This window comes from Ambystoma mexicanum, chromosome 6q (assembly GCF_040938575.1).
Source record: "Ambystoma mexicanum isolate Mex_15411 chromosome 6q, UKY_AmexF1_1, whole genome shotgun sequence".
In the NCBI taxonomy this organism is placed as follows: Eukaryota; Metazoa; Chordata; class Amphibia; order Caudata; family Ambystomatidae; genus Ambystoma; species Ambystoma mexicanum.
The window spans coordinates 240,856,193-240,876,328 of NC_090937.1; positions in this window are offsets into that span (position 1 = coordinate 240,856,193).

Genomic DNA, 20,136 nt, shown 5'->3' on the forward strand with positions numbered 1-20,136 from the left:
TCTTATCCCTCAACGCCACCATCCGCCCTCTCCACCCTGCCCTTTCTTTCAGTCGTCATGCTGTCCCCCCAACATTTTCAGCAAAGTTACTCCACTGCACACAAAATCTCTAAGTGCACACTGATAAAAGAAGGGGCCTTTAAATTAATCCACCAATGGTGTATGCCTCTGTGCACAACATTTACCTGGAAGTCTCGGACTGCTGCTAGCAAAACTGTGATCAAACAGGGAATATGGCACATATGTGATGGAGTTGCCAGACAATACAAACCTACTGGAAAGAAATCTTGCCAAAAATAAGAGAGATCACATGACACACCCTTGTCTTGAATCTGGTATTGGGAGATGTACCCGATAAGGATACCGATCCCATGTCAGGGCTCAGAGCAGACCTGCTATCCCACTCTCCTATGGTGGCAAGAATAACGCCGGCTCGACTCTGAAAAACCCAGCAGAGGCCAATAATCTTCTATTGGTGGATTACGGTATGGGAGATTATAGCAATAGGAAGAATGTCAGCGCTAATGTCCACCACCATGCCCAAATACACTTGAAAATGAGCACTGTTTCTGGAATACGCGAAAGATAAGGAATCCATACTACAGAGGCCACGACTACTGAGAAACCTGACCTTAGAGTGAAAGCAGCGTTGGGGAAAGGAGGGAAACATGGGAGATTGTGTTATCTTTGGAGTTAGCACACTGAGCGTTGATTGTTAAAAATCTGTGAGGTGCAGCTGGCATGTAACTAAGTACAGGAGACTCAACCTTCTCTTTTTTCTGCTCTATTTTGATCGTTTCTGGGGCAGTTCTCCAGATTCCTAAGGTGCTTGGAAAATCAATGTTTATAATGACTTTGGGGACTGTGGTGGAAGTTATTATTGGGGGTGTGGGGATTTTGTTGAATGAAAAGACATATCTTTGAATGTAACCCACAACTTGTAGTTGCTCACGTTTCTTGTGCTTGATGTACTCATGGAAGATCCAATAAAATAAAGCTTGTAATAAAAAAAGGTTGCAAATTCACATTGACTTTAGAGTCTTGCTACGGTCTTGATGTGCTGGCAGTGGATGAGGCTGGGATAAACATACGTGCAGCTTTTTAATTCTGTTCATCATTGCACTGATGCTATGCTGGCAAGTTGTTTTTTTCCCAAACCTGTGATGCTACTCCAGAGCCGACCTTTTGCTTTAGCCATGCTAAGGTTTTATTCGGGAGAGCCTCCCAAGGAATGCACTAGAGAAGATAATATTTCATTAGTGCTTCATATTATTAGACCCCACTTTCTGGAATTTCTCTTTTCAGCACACAAGACTGGATAAGAACCAAAAGAGAACTTTGAAACAGTGGCTTGCAAATGTTTCTTCTTCGGTGTGGTACTTCAATGGAGAAATCTCCTTCTCAAGGTATTGCTTTAGAGGACCTTAAATATTACCTGAAACGGTTTGATTTGAAGACATCATAGTTGTCATTATTAAGCTTTCTTTTCTTACAGATACAGACTGTAAAGATGGCTCGCTGACGATGCAGGGCGATTTATTGTTCACGAATTACCTATGTCATTGTAGAGTAGTCTTTTTAGTGTGGGAAGAATCACTTTTTGGGGTTTTTCCCAACATTGAGTACTTGCTTTGATGGCATTTTCGGCAAGATCCTCTCTTAATACAATTTTTGTCTTGTGGAGGGTGTTTTTCTCAAAGGGGTGTGTTTGACCTTATACAATATTTTGGATGTTTTCCGTTGAGATAACCACCATGATGAAAATTCTGTATTTTGAAAGCTCTCTTTTGCATGTTTAGTCTTCCAGATGTCTACCATCATGCTTATGTCATGTGTGGTTGTGGATATAATTTAGGAATTGTGGTTTTCCTCATTAATTGCCCTCTTGTAACTGACCTATTTTTCCTCCTGTTTCCACAGCCACTGTGTATGTGCGGGCACACGCACTAAGATCACTCAAGGCTAAATGTAAGTGCTAAGTGGTCAGAAAGATGTACCAGCTAAACCCATGGACACTTCAGCCTCCTCTCATCCAGTACATTCAGCTTCATCACCCCCGGTCTCCCAGCCTCTCTGTGCTGGATCTTCTTGCCCAGAATCTGAGGTAATGTAGGAAACATCAGAGGGCTGTGCTACCCGGCTGACTTCTCGATTTACCATATGTCACACATTGGCACCCGACATAAAAGTCCAGTTGTTCAACCTTTTTGGAGCCACTGGAGAGTCACCCTGCTCCTTTTCTGGCCTCACAAGCCACGCTCAACAGGTTAGAGCTGGATGCAAGGCTTCAGATTGAGGTGTTGATTGCTTAATATTACAGTTTAAATATATGCAGGACAACCAGGAGCTAGTTAGAACAAAAGGTAAACATGTTTAAGATCTAGAATGTGAGTGCGGCAGAGGAGTTAAGAGAGAGAGTGGTGAAGCTGAGAAAAGCAGGTTGGAATGGGAGCTCCTGGTTGCGGAATGAGAAGATCTTTTTAATATGAATAAAGCGAGAAGTGAACTTTACATCACCCGGTATCAGTCTCAACATAATATAGGGGAATGCAGGTGCTCAGGAATAACATCAGTAAATGCCAAAAGACTGTTAAAGGTAGGAGAATTGAATGGAAAGCTGAACCGTGTGTGAATTACGAGCACGCATGTGTGGCCTCTTCTGCCAGCCAGAGAAATGCACTTGGAGCCCACAAATGATTTTGGAAATCCACTGAAAAAACTTTGGTTGAAGAGATGTTATGGTTTCTAAATAAAACATAAAGACCATAGTAATGTGACAATTGTGGTTACCCAAGCAATTGTGTTATGTTTTGGTTCTCCCTTGCCCTGGTACTGTGTTAATCCAAGCCTTTGGAATCACTGTGGAATGTTCGGGAATGGAATTTTTTTGTGTGAGAGCCCCTGAGTGTGCCCTGGGTGTCAGTTGGTGAGATGACTGCTTGAGAGAGAGGGTGCCGGTGGATGTCTCTTATGCCTTTCCTTATACTTACCTAAGAACTACCTATTATGATTGGACTTCAGTAAAGGAGTTTCAGTTCCCTACCTGGTGTCTCAGAGTCTTCTTCACCAAAGAAACATCTTTACAAACTGCAACTGTAAGTCATCCCCATAGGCGCATGACATCTGAAATGATACACCAATACCAAGAGTTTCCACAGGGCACAAGAAAAAAACAGCTTAGAAAAAATGTTAACACCTCAGAATGTTTACGATGGGTGTTAATATTATTTTGTGGGGCAACAATGAAGGGAATGTAGTGAATATTTTCCAGAGATTATTTTTCATGGGAATTAGCTCAACCAGAGAATTTACTAGCAGTGAAAAGCGTTTATAGTTAAGATTACTTTAAATTTTACACAGGAAAATGAACAGGTGTTTTCCACTGTCACCTTTGTGCACATCCATGAAAGGTCACCAAACAACATTTTCATGCTCAGAATCATTACTGGAAAGAACATGGCTGTTGCATTTCATTTTCATAGAGCCCCAATACATAGCACAAAACTGGGACCTCTAACAGGCGTGATTTTCTGAACACACCTAAGTCTTAGGTTAAAAATGCAGGACACCACAAAAATCACACCTGTCAAACCCCACTCGCTTCTTCAGAAAAATAAAATGTATCATTACACAGTGTCTCTAAATGTACAATAGGGTTGGGGAGACAAATGCAAATGAAGAATATATCATGCAATGCAAAAAAATCCCAAAAACAGACACCAAAACATCCCCTCCACAAATGCACACACATCATCTGCAGCCCTTAGATCATGCGCACACAAATCACATATACACACACACACACACACACTACCACCACCACTGCCAAAAAAGGACATAATAATACAGTATTCACCAAGTTATATTAGAAGACTGTTCCTTGGAAGCCCACCCTAATCATGAAACATTTGAGCCAATGGATCCAGTAATCACTCATTATCCACAACTGGTGTGACAAATCGGCAACCTGTAAAAAGAAAATCGTTTAAACATTGCACCAATACGAAGAACACTTTACAAACACACATAAGGGAAGAAAGAAATTGCAGGAACAATGAACCATACATCACACATTCACATACACCTAGCCTGTCTGCATATGCCAATAGGCGGGAGGATAGCTCAGGGATAACGCATTTTAACAAATAGCATCTAGCAACACTGGTTAGAATCCCGGTCTCCTGCTTAGAAACCAGTCTCTGGTATTAACCACATTATAAAAGAACAATTATAATTATTCCACCACATACAACAATCAATGAACAATACAACATAACAAAAAATAAATAAATCCAGAGAACAAGATCCCACTAGTAAATCATTAAAAAATATCATGTTTCAAAAGATAACATAACACAATGTCCAATCAGTAAGACATGCCCATGAAAACTGATTATGCAGGTTTTCTTTCCCATATGAAGCCTGTGCAGTATGGTAACTTAACCTTCTAGACTAAAAGCACTTGCAGTAAGTACCCCACTCTCGCACTAAAGCATGCAAAGCATCCTAAATATGCAGGTCTACAACTTGTTAAATACAACTAAGGTCCTCTCTGTCTCTCGCTGCCTGGAGGACCTCATCAGTACCCCTGACAAAATAAAATCATCCCTTATAGAGACTATCCTATGCACTAGTTGAAGAACATTCTGATCTCCTTGCAACATTTCTACTGAACATTTAAGGACGGTATAATTCCCTTATAAGCGTGCTGTGATCTGGACTCCCAGCAGATCTTTAGCCATCTTTCCTGAAACCTCCAAAACCTTCAGAACGTGCACCTACAAATCACATGCTTTAATCATCTTTCCTGGATAAATACCAATCAGGATTCAGACCTGGCCTGGCACACAGATGTCTCTCTTGGCCATGTCATGTGTGATGGCATTCAGGAGACAGCTCATTGAGGCACATTAATCCAGCATTGTCTTCTGGATCTCTCAACAGTATTTCATGCTGTAAATAATAACATCCTTCTAGGAGGATGCAGAACCCCTCATAGAGCTGGCAAGGCCCTGAATTGGTTCTGGTCCTTTTTGGCCAAAATATCCAAGATTATCCAACTTCGACCATTCCTCTCCCTAGAGATTAAAACCTCATTTGGAGTGTCTCAAGGATGCCCTCTTTTCCCCTTCTCTTTAACTTTTATCTTCTCTCCCTTTTCTCAGTTCCTACATTTTTTGATGTCATCTATCACTGATAAGCAGATGAAACCCGGTTAAACATGCATTGCTCTTATTTCTCTGATCACTCTTCAATAGGGGTGTACCGAAATTTGGCTAGGAGTGAGTATTCGCCCAAGTTCTGCCTTCAAATGTGGTATTCGGCTTCAGACAAATACTTTTTTTTAAGAACTTTATTTTTGGTGATTTAAAAAACAAAAAGAACAGTTACAAAACAATCACACCCATATTGGGGGTGAGTTACCCAAGTGCCTTCCCAACCCTTCTCCCTCCTCCCGCCTCCCCCGGTTCATCAAAGCCAATGTTGTAGTGTCACCTCCTTAGTGCACAGTCTGATCAACCGCTGGTTTCTGTATTCCGGAGGATTAAGAATCACAGTTTTGGGGACTGCGTCTCCCCGACGATGTTGATGAAGCGTTCTCGTCTGACTCGTTGATTAAAAATGTCACTAGTGGCCCCCAAATGTCAGGGGAGGCCTACGTGTTGGGGAAGTGTTTTGATAAAAGCAGACTCGACATATTGACAGTATAAGATGTCTTTACGCCAGTTTGCCACCGGCGGGGCTGGTCCTCTACCCCACGACACGGCAACTCTCCTTCGAGCCAGGGTCAATAGTAGCCCTGTCAGTTTCCTTATTCTGGGTGAGAGTTGTTTCGTCATCCCGAGCAGTGCTGCCCTTGGGATGTGTCGCACTTCCTCTCCTATTATTGCTGATGTGGTCTGGAGGATCTGAGTCCAGAATGGGGTCAGTTTGGGGCAGTCCGAAGCAAGGTGGACGAAGTCCGCTGTTGGGTTTCCGCATCTTTCGCATTGTGCTAGTTGGTCCGGTTGTTGTTTTTTCTTTTTAGCGGGGGTGAAGTACGTCTGGTGTAGATAGTTAAAGTGTATTTGCTTGAGGCGTGCATTAAGGGCTATTTTGTGTGTTTTTTTCAATATGTATAACCATTCTTCATCAATGGATACCGTGTCTGATAAGATGGATTTAGAGATTTGTGAAACTACTCTACCTTCGCCCTGGGCCTTGATCACATTGTGTAGCAACTGCCATGTTGGAGGTTGTTGCGGAAATGTGGGAAATAAAGCCTGTAGGGTATATCTGGTTCTAAAGTAGATGAACTTATCAAGGGGCGTGTTACCCCCTCTTTCAGTTGCTTGTTGTGGTGTGATAAAGGAGCCTTCACTGAACAAGTCCCCAAGAGAATTTATCTATAGCTTTTCAACCCATTGGTGAAAAACCCTTTCAGATGTCAGGGGGATCCCTGGAATGAATTTGATTGGGAGAAGGGGTGAGTATCTCACCTGAACTTTGTATTTTATGCAAGTTTTTTCCATATCCCATATGTCGCAAGAACCACATTCTTTGTGTTGATAGGCACTGGGAGCTGACTGATGACAACGGCCCTTAATAAATTGGGAGTTGCTAATGCCTGCTGTATCTGCACGTGTGGCCTAATGAAGTGCGTGGCATACCAAAAGCTGAGGAATTGCGCCTGGGCCACCCAGAAGTATCTTTCTAAGTCAGGGAGGGCCAGTCCACCACTGGACACTGGGAGTATCAGCATTGAGTGAGCGACCCTGGCTGGTTTGCCCGCCCATAGTAGGTCGAGAACTAGGCTTTTGGTTTTCTTTAAAAAGGATTGTGGGATTAAAATTGGGATGTTGGAGAATAGATATAGTAGTTTTGGTAATATTACCATTTTAACTAGTGAGGCTCTCCCCCACAAGGTTAGTGGGAGGGATTTCCATCGGTTCACTTTTTCCTGTAGAGTTTTTGCTACTGTCTCATAGTTATCTTGGAATACATTGTGGTATTTTAGTGACATCTGTATCCCAAGGTAGGTTTAGCAACTGGGGTGAGTGGGAATATAATTGATTTTGCGTGGTTAATTTTTAGTCCCAATATTGCCCTGAATTTAATTACTTCTCTCATAATGGGATTAAGATTTTCTACGGGATCTCGTACAAATAACGCCACATCATCAGCATACAGAGATATAATCAGCCTGTGTGGGCCAATGGTGAGGCCCCTGTGGGTTTGCAGGTTCGACGCTAGTGGTTCCATTATTAATGCGAATATTAATGCAGAGAGTGGACACCCCTGTCTAGTGACTCGTTGCAATTTGATGGGGGAAGACTTTGTTGATCCCACCAGTATGGTAGCTTGGGGGTCGCTATATAGTAGGGAAACAAGTTTATTGAAGCGGGATCCCAGGCCCATCTGTGTAAGTACAGCGAATAGGAAGGGCCATTCCACGGAGTTGAAGGCCTTTTCGGCATCGAGTAGAACCGCGACGACCTGGCAGGTGGGGTCGAAGGCCTCGATAACGCCAAACAAGCTCCTGATGCTGAACGTTGTGCAGCGTCCGGGCACAAATCCGGCATGATCCGCGAGCATGAGGCCCGGCATTAACGGCAGCAGTCTATTTGTGAGAATTTTTGCCAATATTTTGTTATCGAGGTTGAGTAGAGAGATAGGTCTATAGGATGCACATTCTTCCGGAGGTTTGCCTGCCTTGTGTAAGAGGATGATGTTGGCCTCGCGGGATGACCATGGAAGGGAACCTGTTTCTAACGCTTTGCAGTATACCTCTGCGAGTAAAGGAGCTAGGATTTCAGCAAAGGCCTTGTAAAATTCCCTGGTTAGACCATCGGGTCCTGGGGCTTTGGTGTTTGGGAGGGTTTTATTGGCTTCCACTATTTCCTCTGGGGTGATGATTTCATTAAGAGGTTTGCGTAGCTCTCTTTCTACGCAGTAGAGTTCAGTGTCTTTGAGGTAACTGTTTAGGGCGTCTGTGCTAGAGTTATATTTAGAGGTGTATAGGTCCTGATAAAAGGTTTTGAATTCTTCAGCTATTTCTTCATCTGTGTGCACGAAAGTGCCATGTTTGGAGTGTATCCTCTCGACCATTGTCGGCTTCCTGACGGCTCTGATCAGTCTTGCAAGGAGGGCTCCAGGTCTTTGGCCCTCGCCGTATTGACGGACCTGGTTGTTACGGCCTAAGAACTTCAGTTCGCGTTCCGCTGAGGTCCTGAACGTTTGTAGCTCCTTCTTAAGTGCTGCTTGGGTGCGTGGGACATTCATGGTGGAGAGCTTAAGTTTGAGTTGTTTCAATCTTTCCTCACTGGCGGTGAGTTCCTGCCGGATCAGTTTGATTACGTTCTCTTTGGCAAGGCAGACTCCTCTTACGAAACACTTTAGTGTTTCCCAGATCGTGCTTGAAGAAATTACAGTGCCCAGGTCTATGTCTAGAAATGTTGAAATTTCGTCTCGGATTCAGATGAAAATACTTGGTCTTGTAGGGATCCAGGCTTGAAGCCCCACTGTAGCAAGCAGGATTTAGTAGTAGATGGGTTGCATATGAGAGTTACTGGTGAGTGATCGAAGAAGGTTTTAGGTAGAATTTGACATTGTTCCCAGCGGAGAGGGCCACTGGCGGATACCATCAGATAGTCTAATCTGGAGTTGGTGTTGTGGACTGCTGAGTGGAACGTGTAGTCACGCTGTTCCCAATTACTGTGTCTCCAAGCGTCTACCAGGTTGTAGGCTCTGCATATTTCCTGTACTTGGAGGCTAGCTTTGGAGGTCGGCAGTGACGTGCTCCGCGACCTGTCTTTTACGGGGTCCAGGACGGTGTTTAGGTCGCCTCCTCAGATGATCATTGCCGAGGTTTGAGTTGAAAGGTGTGTAAGCACCCAGTCAAAGTTGTTTGCTCCATCGACGTTGGGGCCATAGGAGTTGACAAAAGTGATTTCTTTGCATGCAATAATCCCTCTCACTAACAGTGCTCTACCCTCAATGTCCTTCTCAGTGTTGATCATCCGGAAACCGGTCCGACGGTTAATCAAGATCGCCACTCCTCTGGCGTATGGACGAAAAAGAAGAGAAGTACCTATGGCACCCCCAGTTTCTGGCCCATTGGTATTTGTTTATTTGTATTGCGCAACCTGCCCGAGGGTGTTCCTTCTCAGGGAGTAGGTGGGTTTCCTGAATCATGGCGACATCCACTTTGTGCCTCTTTAAGTATTGAAGGATGCTTCTTGTTTTAGAGGGGAAGTTGCCTCCTCTAATGTTCCATGTGGCGACCTTGAATTGTTTGTCCGGCGTGGATGGTTGAGCTGATATTGTTGAATTCGTCCTGAGGGATCACAGGGCACTGTGTGAGCCATGGTTTATAGTCATTTTTTCGAATGCAAAAATGTCGAAAGTCATTTTATTCAAAATGGGGGGGTTCCCCCAAACCCCCTTTTTAATTTTTTTTTTGTTTTACCCATTTATTTTTACTCCCGGACCCCAAAATAAATATATAATTTAAAAAAACGGAATTTGACTTTTTTTTTTCGACATTATTTTTTTCACTTTTTGTCTTTCGACATTTTTTTTTCGAAATTATGACCGACCACCGTGAGCCATACCTTGCTGATTGTTGGAGGTTTCACCGGTGGTCAACGTAGGGGGTCTAGCTTGGCATGGTGTCCGGGGGGTGTGGCGAGGGCAACGGGTCGGCGGCACATTCACAATCCCATTCTCCGGCTTCCTTACTTACATGGGCAACCCCCAACTAGCGCGTTTGCTTATGCCATCGGAGATTGAACCGCAGTGGTGCGTGTCCATCTCCTACTTTCCCACCCATTAACAGTGAACGGTTTTTGATAACATTGCTGTGCAAGGGGTACCAGGGGCCTCCCAAGTTGCACGGCCTTGGAGTGTTTAACTCCCGCTTATATTTTGGTTAGGTCGCTGAGTTTCTTGTATGGGGATTTCGTGCCGTTGACCGCATGTTGGTTAAGGTGGATTTCTGTGTGCCCGCTCCCGCTGTGTTCGTGCTTGGTTGGGGTTCAGCCCGGGGCATCCCGCTCTGTCCAGGAAAGTGTTGGCTTCCTTTGGCGTCTGGAAGAAATGGACTTTCCCCTCATGTTGGATTCTGAGTCACACTGGGACGAGCATGGAGTAAGTGAGCTGATTGTCTTTGAGCCTTTGTTTGACAGAGGTAAAGGATCTCCGTTGCAACTGGACTGCCGGGGAGAAATCTGGGTAAAAGTGTATTCTGTCTCCATCATGATGTAGCATGCCCTTTTCTCTGGCAGGTTGGAGAATAGTGTCACGATCCTTGTAATTGAGAGCCTGGCGATTATAGGTCTGGAGGGTGCTCTCGGGATGGGTTTGGAGGATGGGATCCTGTGAGCCCTGGGTCCTCTTGAAGCCTGTGGGTTTTGGGGAGTGTGCTGGATTCAAAGGTTAGCTTCCTTTGGGATCTGTCAGTTTTCCCCATTGAGGTGGAGTAGCGGACGTCACCGCGTGGAGTGTGATGTTAGTTGGTAGTTGCCTCGCTGCCAGCCGACTCCCAGAGACGGGGTTTGTTTGCGTTGCGTCAGAGTGATTCATGGGGCAATAGTGCCTGCAGGGCTATGAGTGGTGATCTGGACATTTGTCTCTGATTGCGCTCGTTATTTCTCAGGTCTCTGAAGGATGTGAGTCGGGTGAGGGGGTTAGGTGCGCCACTCCCTGATGGCAGAGTGCGTGGAGTCGCTCAGTGTATTTGGCCGAAAGTTAGTGGTTCGTGGGTGTCTTCCGGGGGGATATTTCCAGCGCAGTGGACTTGACTGGATGTAGTATTCCTGCAGGTAAATGTGGCTGTTTAAGGGGGAAATGGCAAGAAACTGGCTGCGGATGCTGAGAAGGAGAAAGGATTTCTGGCGGGGATGTAAGAGGTCAGAATTGGTCTTCCGCAGCACGCTCCATACCTAAGGGTTGAGGTGGGCCATGGGGCGCTAGTTTCTGCTCTCCACCTGTCTCTCCGGCGCTTCGGTGGTGCTCCACTGTTTGGAGACAGTCTCCATGTCCCATGCACATGCAGGGCCGGGGGGCTGTGTGGGCAGCGGGTCTGGAAGGAGTGGGTGGCTGTGCTATGTCTCCCTCGCTGCAGCCGCTCGCCGTGACTCGGGGTGGGACTGAGTTAGTCGCAGCTCTCCGGTGCTGTCAGCGGTCTCCGGTTGTTCATGGCTGTCGCCACGCTGCAGGATTAATGACACAGGGAGGGGAGAGGGGGAGCTTCCTTGCTGAGTCCTGGGCTGGCTCCTACCATGCCCCGCCGACTGCAGAGTTCGGTTGCCGGTCTCGGGCTTCGGAGGGTGTGAGGCCCAGGGGGGTATGTGTTTGGGGCCCTCTGGTCGCCGATTTTGGCTGGGCCTTGCTTGATCACGCAGGGGGGGCTCAAGCAAGGCCACTGGCAGTTAGATAGACGTTCCCCCCAGTGCGCTCCGTACCTGTCGAAAGTGTTTAGCTGATGGGCACACTTTCTTGATTTTCTCCTGCCTCTCCCGCTCTGTGTAGGGTCTCTGCTGTCCGGGGGGAGCGAGGGGGGGAGGGAGCCATCGCCTTCCACCCCTGAGCCGTGGTCGCTGGTCTGGCCTCTCAGTTCCGCGCTGCGGGTGGGGGGCACCTCACACTGCGCCATGCAGATCGGGTGATCGGGTGAGAAGAGGGGGAGCAGGGAGGTGGCGTGGGCTTGCTCCTCCCCCAAAGGCAGCCCTGCATGGGTGATCAGGCATCTGCCGGGCTCTCCTGTGGTCTTCCGCGGTCTTTTGGTGTTTGCTCCGGCCTGGGTCGCGGGCGCCCCGGCAAGAGGGCTGATATCATAGGGGGAGACCCTCTCTGGCCACCGCCTGTGGTTTGTGGGCGTTCGGCCTGCCTCCGCCTCCGGAGGACCCCGCGGGGGACAGGCAGCTCCTCTCCACTCGGTCCCAGCTGAGGACTGGGCTGTCACCTCTTGTCACGGCTGGCAGTGGGCCAGCACGCTTCTCTTGGGTGTGGGCGCAGGGGGACAGCGTTTAAAGTCTTCGATCTTCCATTTTGGCCCCAGACTTCACGGGGTGATGGAGCAGAGTCTGGTTGACACGGATGGTCGACGGTCAGGGCAGGGCTATACCGAATTAAGGATAATTATATCGGATTAATGTTAGGCCGTGCGGGAGTTCACTAGGAAGAGGCCATCTTGGTTGGCCCTCTTGGCTTCAGAAAAAATACTTAATTAGCACTCAAAGCCAAATAGTTTCCCCTGCTAAATATGTAAAGTACTGCTTACATATTTGGATCATTAAACAAATGCTGCTGTCCCTTTTTGGAATGAATAGGGCAGAGCAGAGGCATGAAAGTGCAAAACAAGTCCCTGCCATTCATGTTCTGGGCAGTCAGACTTTCATCTTGTGGTTTGTTGGGGAGGGGTGAGCTGAAGTAAAACTCTGAATATTTTGAATGTATCTCGGGTCTCCCCTGTAATTTGCAGGTGAAAACCATTGAGCTGGAACAATGTTTATGAAGTCGCTATTGGAAAATTGTTTTTTCTTTAGGAGCTTATTGATTTGCTGATGATGCATGTGAGAAATCTGAAAGTTACTGATTCCAATCCCACCAATCCCCAATCCATATAATATAATGAAGTGGATTAATATAGCTGTTGCAGAAATCCCCAGATGTTCCAAATCCTGAGTAAAATATCTCAGGAGGTAGTGTGCCTGCAGCAAAGAACTGTATTCAGCCTGCAGGCCAAGGTTATGAAGAAAGTAAGAGGGCTCAGTGGCAAGTGTGCCTGGTGCAGAGAGGTGCTTGTAATATCTAAACATAGGTTACAATTCCTGCCTTCCAACTTCCTCATGTTGCCAAAATGAGTCCCTTTGAATTGAGTAAAAGTCACAGATGTTACAAAAGAATGCAGCTATATTTTCCTTAACCAAAATGCAGCAATCTGTGGCAGCAGAAATATTCCACCCAACATTAGAGAGTTAAAAAGAGGGATAGTTGTATAATATAGACAAGGAGATACAAGTTTACAATTGAGAAGCATTGGACCAAATGGATGTACAAGTCAAACAAATAGGTAAAATAAACATCCACATGCTAATTAAAGATCCGAAATCAGCGCTGTCCCATGTCTATAATGATGAAACATAACTGTATTCGTCTTTTTGAGCCATAAAAGCATATAACACACAGAATACAATTTGTACATACCATTCCAAATTTAAGATATGTTTCATACATTATAATTCATAGAACCACATCATAAAAACTCATCCAGGTCTCGTTAAAAAAGTACACGTCGTTAAAATTACAATCGTTAAAAACAACAGCCACTTTTTCAAAACCAAGTTAAAAATCATCCACATCATTTTATGAGCTTTAAAGGGCCACATGTCAGAGCTAAGGACATCCCCTCTGATTTAAAGGCAAGGGGCACATTATAGTTTTGATCTTCTCAGCCATGCCCGGTGCAGATATTTAGACACAGCAAACACTGCCACTGGGTCCGTGGCAGTTATACAGAGCTCAAAGGCTGCTTGCACTAACCTCACATTCCTTATTTTAATAGGGGTAACAAATAACAATTTCTAAAATCATTATATCTAGTGCAAAAAAGCATAAGGTGCATAATGGATTCATCAGCATCGCCACAGGCTACACACACAGAGCTTTTATTTGACTTCCATTTGGCCATGAACGAGGCTGGCGTCAATGTATAAGTGCATAATTGTATATATAGAGAATGCGCATATACAGGTCTAACATTATCACGGTATTCCTCGATCCATGAGCCAATTTGCTTGCCAGGTGAAGGTACCCTGTACTCAATGCCATACATTCCTGCATCATTCAGTCTCTAGCTGCAGCATGGAAGGCATGTTTCACCACCAACTTGGAACCCGGTATCATACAATGCGGGTTCACCCAAAGCGAGGCCAAGCCCAGTTCGGTAAGCTCTATACGAATAAACCTGAACCAGGCAAGTGAACACGCCTCACTAAGGGTTAAAAAATGTGTTTACACCAAACGGTAGGGTGCCAGGTGCTCGTGTGACCAGATCCTGACCCAATATAATAGCAGTTTCAAAGACAACCAATGAGCAATTGGAGGCCAGTTGCACTCCCACCGGAGGCTGGCTTTTGGAGCCCCCTTAGACTGCATCAATATGGCCCTTGCACTCAGAGTCTCCAACTCTGAGTGCAGGGACCCTCTGGTGTGCCAGAGCTCGGATCCATATATAGCCGCAAGTAGAGCCTGGGATCTACCGAGTTCCAGTGCAGGGGATACCGCTCCCCTGCCATGGGCATTAAAAAACCTCCAGATAAGCACACAGTATGTGTCCGCTGTCACTGTTGCCTTGTGGTGATGATTCAACCACTGCAGATTCTCTGAGAACCGGGCACCCAGATAGTCGTACATAGCGACCTGTACTAGAACTTGGCACTCACATTTAATTCTCAACACAGTCTTCTTAGCCTGATTTTGCCCAAGGACCATTACCTATATATTTTTGTCGGGTGTCTTTCACAATGTCCCAAAACACCACAAACCCACCCCACCCAAAAAATAAAGAAAAATATTATCTATTAATGAAAAGACATTTAGCAAATGCCTCTTCTCTCAGTACTACAAGTCGTATGCATGGCTTTAGCATCACAAAGGTTTGTGTTCAGTAGCACTTCAGCCATCACCAGGGTGCTAATTGATGTAGTCGCTCCTTTTGTGTTTCAGTGCCTCGCTGGAGCCAGAATGGTAAAGATGGGCAAAGGAACATTCGAAAGTTTGAGTAGACACATACAAGTGTCCCCTCACAGTGATTGCATACATTCATACTGTACTTTTGGGCTAGTCTTAGTTACTTGGGCTCTTCTCAACAAGAGACACCTGTGAAGGCACACAAATACAAACTGTGCTGTTATTGAACTGTTTATTTTCTGATAATGTATTCTTTTCATGGTCTACACAAACATCTTGCATAGACAACGAAGAAAAGAAATACAATAAAGAATAAATCTACATACTTTAAAGTCTGCTTTTAATTTACAAAATGTTTTTTTTCTACATAACTTTATTTATTAAAAAGGCAACAATCGGCTCCAGGAAGGATAGCTCAGGGGCAACGTGTTACAATGCAGCGCAACACAGGTTTGAATCCCGATGCTGCGCTTAGAAACCACTTCTTGGTTTTAATCGTGTTATAAAAGAACAATTATAAATATATTTGGCTCCTTGGAATACTTTCAGTCCAACTATTCGGTATTGGACAGAATACTTAATCTACTATTCGGTACCCCACTCTTCATGAATGACTCCTTGCATTAACCAACTGCATGTTCAAAAATTGGCCGCAACTAAATCAAGAAAAAATAGAATTTAGCATTTTTGACCATCTTAAACTGGTTAACGGGTTCTCACCTCCTTTCCTGTAACCCTATTGTCTGGAAACCTCTGAAGTCACTTATACCCCTATCTGTAATTATGGATTCTGTATTGATCAAACACTAACCTTAATACGACAATACAAAAAATAAACAAGCATGCTACTTCCAAATTTAAAAATGGAGGACCATTCTGCCTTGTGTACCACAGGATCTCAAGTTCATTGTCTTTGGGACCAGCATTGACTCTCGACTTGAGTGTGGGAAATCCCTCAGCACCCTTCAAGCTGTATAAAATGTAGCTGGCCACCACATTTCTAAGGTTCGTGCCCCATACGCTGGTTGCCCGTAAAAGATAGACGTTATTTTAAGACTCTATGCCTTATTCACAAATGAGTCCATAAAACGTCGCTGGTCATTTCGTCTGAATAAATAAAAATATATGAGCTGGCAAGAACCCTCAAATCGTACAACTCAGACCGCTTGATCATCCCCAAATTCAAATGTTTCTACAGAGGGGAAGGTGCATTGGCCTCTAAAGTAGTCAACAATAGAACAATCTTCCCATTACAGTTCCCCTATAATCCTGCTACCTCCACTCCCAAACCTTTTTCAAAACTCACCATCTCTGCACATAAGTACTTGCAGGTAGGTCTGAGAACATTAGCACCAAGAGGCAAACTCATCCAGTTTGCAGCCTATATGAATGGTCACACAAACCTACACACAATAACATTAGGAACGCATCCCCTCACAAAGAAACCAGCCATGCAAAAACACTTACATGAAACACAAACCTTAAACAACCCTTACAAACATAAATCAGATGCAAAACGCTCACTAACACGCAGAATCACAGATTAAAAGAGTATCGAGAAACAAACTGAAACAACGCATGACGCATTATGATGACAAGGAATCTTCATAGCCACTCCCCAGCACTCGGTCACACCCCACCCAAGCACAAGGTAAACACATTTAAAAAGACATGAGCGACTGGAGCCTGCCCTTGGGAGGTAGTGGTGAGTGGTATAAATCAACAGAATAGAACATGACATAACATATTAGGTACACTTCATCTACTACAAATAATCCCCTGGTACTCGCATGGAAGACTCTCAAACACACATTCCTCAGAAATGTATACTGCATCCGGGAAAACATAGAAAGATTTCATGAATTGTAGGTTGGGCTCCATGTTTACAATTTTTACTGATTTCTACAAATAAATACAGATTAAATCACTATTTTTTCCTTTCTGTATTCATTTCTAAACAATTGATAAAAACGGAAATACTTATCTCTTGGTTGGGTCTTCAAGTTGCCATTCATGCATTGCTTAGCAATGACTGTGCAAAGTAGGATAAGAGAGGTTGAAAAAAGGAATTGAATTCCTTTTAAAGTTGTTTTAATGTCTACAGACATGCAGCCCTTCACCTGATGTGCAAGAACGCAGCAATAGGAGCCTCCTATTACAGGCGTGCAAGTGCAAGTGTGTTTATTTAATGTAAATAAATGTGGAAAAATATGAGTTTCAGCTTATTCTGTTAGAAAGCAAAAAATAGATGTGGATAAATACAGATAAAATCACTATGGATAAATACAGACTGAAATGGTGAAAAAATAAATACCATAAAACCAGGAGCCTTAACCGTAACTTAGTGAGATTGATTCCGAGCACAATTCTCACAAGTTATCCAACCTAATATACTTGACAGGTTTAAAGCATCAAGGTAAGCTGCATATAGCTCTGTTTCAAGTATTGGGAAAGGTAATCTACTTCACGAGCCTAAAACATTAGAGAATAGAAAGCATTCTACATCTGACTTTATTCTATGTACTGAGAAGAAGATGACCAGGAGTCCAAGGATCACTTTGGAGAAGCAGAGGGAGCGCTCTGGCTTCTCAACAAATGTGATTGGCCCGAAGCAATTGCAGTTTCCAACATGAGAGTTTAAACAAACCACAACTGAGATGCAGAGAGAGAGAGCTGTCCTCCAAGGAGGAATCCGGTGAGCCATACAGCAGCGAAGCAGACAAGAGCAAGCAGGAGGGGAGACACAAACAGAGGAGAAGAACTCGAACGCAGTCCAGGGAGCAAGGACTGCTCGGGCTGCTACCGAGTAATATCTCCGGGACATCCAGATCACCGGCAAAGCGTCCATGAGAGAGGACGTGCTGCCGGGGAGAAGCCAACATTAGGAGACCCGCTGCATACCGCGACAGAGCACCGAACTCTACCGCAGCACTGAATGCTACCAGAGCCTGAAGAGATGCAGCAGCTGCTTGGGAAACAACGGTACATAGCTGGAAGAAGAAAACAAGTGTGCAGGTTACCCAAGTGGTGCTGGAGGCCCAGGGGAGCAAGGGGGTGAAGGCAGAAGCAGGAACAAGAGGGACTGGGACTCTGGGAACAAACTGTGAGTCTGTTACCCCCACCCATATGAGAAACAGAAACATAAGCCAATCCAAATATTGCGAGTCTGGGAGTGGCACCTGTATGAGAAACTGAAACAAAGTCAATCTGTATATTGTGAGTCTGGGACCAGCACCCAAAGAGAGATGGTCCATGCTAGGACTACAGCTTGGCAGGAGAGTAAACCCAGCAGCTCTGAATATTATGAGTCTGGGACCAATACCCAAAGAGGGACAGTACATAAGATAATGAATGTTTGGCAGGAGAGTACAACAAGCCATTTAGAATATTGGGAGTCTGGGGCCCGCACCCAAATGAGAAGTTCATGAAAGGATAACTGCTCGTCAGAGTTGTAATATTGTGAGTCTGGGATCCACCCCCAAAAGAGGGACTGTCCATGAGAGGACAATTTCTTGGCAGGGGAGTACACTAAGCCATTCTGAATACTGTAAGTCTCGGACCCGCACCCAAAAGAAGTGAAGAATAATTAGTGAAAGAGAATCATACACTTAGCAAAAGGAGTGGACCAAATTGGTGGGATAAATAGTAGAAGCATAAGGAGCATATTCTTGTGAACTGTCTACTGACATTTGTATAAGCAAGGACAGGCCTGAGAGGCCCCAAAAGGAAAGAAACATTATAAGAAGGACTCTAGAGGAAAGGATTACGACCCTAACCTTGGTATCCTACAGTTTTTAACATTTCTTAATTTTTGCTACTAGTGATTACCTGAGAAACTTTGAGCTTTTTTATTGGTTGGATCTACAAAGAACTCTTTACTTTAGGAAGAGATCATCCTTGCACAGTTGGTTTAAGTTATTATTGTTAGGCATAAAAGTAGGCTATTTGAGGCATGACAATGATGGACTTTATAGTTTTGGACATTCTGACATATTCCTTAGTTTTCTTAGAAGAAGGGAACCCCCTCTTAGTTTTAGGGACAGAGAGGCATTTTCCCAACCCCTTTTAATATAATAAAGGTTTCTGCCAAAAAGCATGCCACTATTGTGTCTGTGCCTTACTTATGCACCCTCACAGTTAGCAGAGGCGGAATCACACAGGCCCACCAATATTCCCAAGGCATGGTATATACCCACCATGTCAGTGAAAGACAAACTATAACTTGTAGAATGCACTAGACCCCAATGAAGGTGTCTGTATTTTTACAGGTCTGAAATAGGGACTCTGTGTATGATTTCCAAATGGTGCTCTGCATCCCTGAACATTCACAGGCAGAAAAGAGTAATTTTTCTTGGCACTGTGAGGGTGCATTACTTACACAACATGAGAGAGAGATGGAAAGGCCTCCACCCTAGGACCACAGAAAACTCACCAGCCACGGCAACCTCTCTGCTGTAGAGTGAAGAGAACACAGAATGTGCCCACAGGGGCACACTGACCAGTGCACCTCACCGAGAATGGGGAACCACAGGGGATAAAAGTCTGCATAGCTATGTAATCCACAATGAAGCCAACCCCGTACCTACCTTTAAGATTTCGCTGGCACAGCAGAACAGTGGAAATACATGGAGATTTCACAGTCCCAATTGTCATTCTGGATAAAATGGATTGGTGTAAATCTGCAAGCATTTGAGTTTTGGAGACGGAGCTTGAGGCTGTGGAAGACAGAGGAGAAAAAAGACAACAGGTGGAGTTGGGGGGATGCCACCTGGAGGATAAAAGTGAGAGAACACCAAGTGGATTTTTTAGGAAGCTATCAGGATGAGAGAGGTGGAGAAAGAGAGGTGGAGAAAGAGAACATGAGATGGAAATAGGAGGAGGCTGTCAGAGCAAGAGAGGAGAGTAAGAGAAATTCGTGTGGAGGTTGTAGGAGTGTGTCAGGCGGAGCGTGGTACAGAAATTAAGCAGTAGAAAGTGGTCTGAGCAGGTCCAAGATCCGAGAGTGGAAATAACACCAGGAGGAGATTGGAAAGATGATTAGCATCTGAGATGGGAGGAACGGACAGAAGAGGGGCAACGGGAGAGGAGAGAGGAAGGAGGAAATATCTGATTTTAGGAGAGTTAGAGTTTGACTAAATAGTAATAGGTCAAAGAGCTATGCAGACTTTTATCCCCTGTGGTTCCCCATTCTCGGTGAGGAGCACTGGTAATAGTGCTTTGTATTCTGCCTGTGTCACCTCCTGCAGTAGTTCCGGTCCGACAAAAATGTAGTCTAATCTAGTGCGTAGGTTATGTTGGGCAGAGTAATGTGAATTCCCCCTAGTGTGTGCCTTTCCTCTCCTTCCCCAGAAGCTCATGGTATCCCAAGCTCTGGTTCTCTATAGCTTGGACTATTGTAACAACCTATTTCTAAATCTACCTGCCTCTACTCTCCGCCCTCTGAAACTAATCCAGAACAGGACT